Consider the following 3,870-nt stretch of genomic DNA (forward strand, 5'->3'; position numbering starts at 1 on the left):
CCTTCCTTCCTTCCTTCCTTCCTTCCTTCCTTCCTTCCTTCCTTCCTTCCTTCCCTCTCCTCCCTCTCCTCCCTCTCCTCCCTCTCCTCCCTCTCCTCCCTCTCCTCCCTCCCTCCCCTCCCTCTCCTCCCTCTCCTTCTTTCTTTCTAGTTTTTAAAACTATGTCCATCAATGACCAGATTTTGGTTTTATGACTCATCCCAAATATTTTCCTTTGAAATTCTATTGCACAACAGGGTGCTTCAATGTGATGGCCTTTAGCATGAAATGAGTGCTGTTTACAGCACTTGAGTGCAACACTTCTGCACACACCCTTGGGCTCAGGTGGCCCAGAGTTCATTGTAGCACTTGAAGCACCTGATCAAACACACACCACATATGTCTTCCTCTTCTAAAGCCCTTTGACAGCCACGTTTCAAGCAGCTGCTGTAGAAATAAAGAAGGAAGCTTTAAAAATGTATTGTATTTGGCCACCCTTGTCTGGTGTTTTTGGCTGGCCTGGACACAACTTGCTGTGGAGACATTATCCAACATTTCCTCCTGCTCTTAAAAAAGACTCTCCAGAGAGGGCAATTTCATTAGTGAGCAACACATTTGACATCATACACACATAGTATTAGCACCGACCTTTGAAGTGCAACAGTGCTTTGTTTCCTGTGGCTTAGTTTTGTGATTGCCTGTTTCGCAATTGTAGCTTCAGTGCCTTGTGTGATGGGAAAGGCAGCAGGTGCAGGAGAACTTGTCCTGCCTTGTTTCAATCTGGACTTCTCCCTCTGATTATTTCTTATAATGTTTCCCAAAGGGGCCATCTGTCCTTTTTATCCACATCTGTAAGAGTGAAACTGTTGGAAAAAAACAATCCTAAGGGCAATACCATTTTGGCAGCATGAGCTAGCACAAGGTGGAAATTAAATGGAAGGGAGTTGGGTGCTTTTAATGTCCAAATTCAGCAGCTCAGTTAAGAAACTTTTCTTGGAAAGAAAAGAACAGGGTCATACAGGATGATCGTTAATTTCCACTGGCTAGATATGATTTCACTCTCAGTCTACCCACTTCAGCTGCAAATGTTTGGTACATCCCTGAAGTGAGCCCAAAAGGTCAAAAACATATTGGCGTGGATCCCACCCAAAGCCTCCATCCTTCTTTGGGGCACCCAAAAACCTTGTACTGGTTGCCACAGGGGAATTAGGCACTGAATAAAGAAATGACCACGTTAGCAAACCCCATGGGTTCTCAGTCAGGCTGTTTGTGTCTTTCAGGAATCTTTATTGCCTAACAAGTAATGCTGATGTTTTTTAACTTTTACAGTCGGAATTGGTTTCCTTTGTCATTTCTATAAGTCCATAAAACAGACTATGAAGAAAAAGGCAAAGACTGTTCTGTGCCTTTTCTTTTTCTCCTTCTCCCTCATCTTTTCTTTGGGATATTGTGGACTCATTTCTGGGATACCAGTTTGTTAGGATACTTTAATTTAACCTATTTTTATTTTTATTTATTTTTATTTTTAATTGTCGCCTTTTATTTTTTATTTTTTATTTTTTTATTATTTTTTTATTTTTAATTGTTGCTTTTCTCCCATTCTCAGAAAGACAGAAGATGGTCCTCACACAGTCCTGAATGGTATTTTCATTCTAAGATGTCTCTGCAGGCAGAAAACAGGGGGAAAATAATCAGTTTTGGCAAGATTTGCTCCATGACAGGGATGCTGACTGTTGCTTATCTCCTGTTCTTTGTTCAAGCAGGCCCATTCAACAACAACAACAAAACAAACTAACAAACAAAAAACCATGATCTTGCAAGGCTGAATGCCAGTTGGGACTATTTATTCAGAGTTCAGTTCAGGTTTTTCATTAATGGTTTGAGCAAGTATTCTTAATGCCAAGTGTTACTGATACAAACTCATGATTTACTCATCTGAGAAAGTCCACCTGTATCCCAGAGAACTGATCAGCAAAGAAACTTCCATTTTATCCAGTGGGATTAAAATTCAGCTGGGTAAAAATGGTTTTGTTGGTTAGAAAGATAACATTGTCACTGATCTCCTTTGTTAATGGCGTTTGAAGGCCTGTAGCTACGAAAGTCTAGGATGCATAACAACAACACAAATCAAAAAGATATTCCAAAATTTGTACTTCATTTCGGTATCGCTTCACCTGCTGTTATTTGCAAAGCTAAGCAGCATCTGAAGGCAGAGAGTAAAACTCTGGCTACACACAGGGGCCTACAAAGGTCCATGAAGCATCTACAGACTCTCTAGAGCCCAGTGAGCAGAAGGAGTAATGACCCTGTGAGACCCCTGCTTGTCTTGGGAAGTGTGGGGGCAAAGACGGGATAGTGGGTAGAAGGTTGAGGAGTGTTGTCCAGTGAGAGACAGAGGCCATAAGAGTGTGTATGCTTTCTCCACTGAAAATGATCTAGAGTCTCTGGGCTGGTCTGAAGGATAATTTTAGTGCTCTGGGTGAAACACAACCCTCCTTTCAGTGTGACACTGATGCTGGCCACTCAGCTGTTGCTGTTTCAGGAACATGAGAGCTATTAATCAGAGCTCATGTCTGAAGAATTCACACCGCTGGGTCGCATGTCCTCACCTCAAATGAAACTGAATTGTAGCACAAATGAATTGGGCTTTATTTCTTTTACTACACAGCTTTGGGCTTTCTGCTGAAAGAGCTCCATCAAACATCATGATTTTTCGCTCGAGAGCATGTTAAATCAGTGTGTACTAATCTGTACAGATTAAATCTCAGGCCTCGCATCCACCTGCATTTCAGGGTGTTGGCAACTGCAGATGAGCTAAGACTGCTCTCACCATTGGCCACTCAGTGTTGTTCCGAGTGCCTTGTGTACATTTTGTTATGGCTCACTTTGGCTATGGATTCTTAAAGGAGCCTGCTGGCATGTCCCACTAAATGGCAGCATTTTCACAGAGCGTGGCGTGACTCAAGGCAGCAAAATCTGGCCATAATACTAGAGCTAAGAAAACTGTTAAAATAGGAGCTGCACCAAATGCCCAGATCTCCTCCTCAAACTCAAACTAAACCTGTTTTGAGGTTCAGCAATGTTTGGTTAACTTTAAATAAAGTCATGTTGTGTTTCTACACATCCTGCTTTCAGCTGAGCTTCCAAGCAGAAACACAAAAATATGGCAGGCAGGCAGCTCTATATTTGCACTATTTCTGGCCCAGCTGAAACCAGGAAGCACTGGAAATCTCACAAAAACAGCTTTGCCTGATGGGCTGTCCAGCTTTGAGGTTCTCGTACTGTTGCTGAGTTGAGTATAATGTATCTCATATAATCTCACATTATTATCTCTCTCGTTATTAATTTTCCACCAGGATAATCTTGATAAACAAATTCCCAGACTACTGGACATATGAAAGCCTCATTTTTACTTTACTGTGGCAGGAGAGTATATGCCTACTTTAACGTCATTTTGTGTTCATTCCTACTGAGTCACTGGTATAGTCACATAAAAACAAAATGTCTCTTGTGGTACACAATAACAAACTGCAAGAAATGATAACAAACCAGGCCCTAGGACATAGTCCTTCATATTTGGCTAATTGAAAAGAAGTAATCCCGAACTCTGTTATCTGACATTTCTTTGGTAACTCTCTTCAATGAATTTGCAATGGGTAAGATGACCACATTGTTTTAAAGGGATATGCTTAGCCATACAAAATCGCCCTGGATGCCACTGCAAGGCTTTTAAACCATGTCTGTGTAACAGACTTCAATTCATGTTTAAGGGAGTATTTAATATTATTGCTAGAAATTATATCACTGTCAGCAAAATGTAATAAAAGCAATGATTACTCAGCTATCTGCCCTACCACAACAAAGCAATCCCAAACAATACAGTACCACTGC

Source organism: Coturnix japonica, chromosome 2 (genome assembly GCF_001577835.2).
Source record: "Coturnix japonica isolate 7356 chromosome 2, Coturnix japonica 2.1, whole genome shotgun sequence".
NCBI classification, from domain to species: Eukaryota; Metazoa; Chordata; class Aves; order Galliformes; family Phasianidae; genus Coturnix; species Coturnix japonica.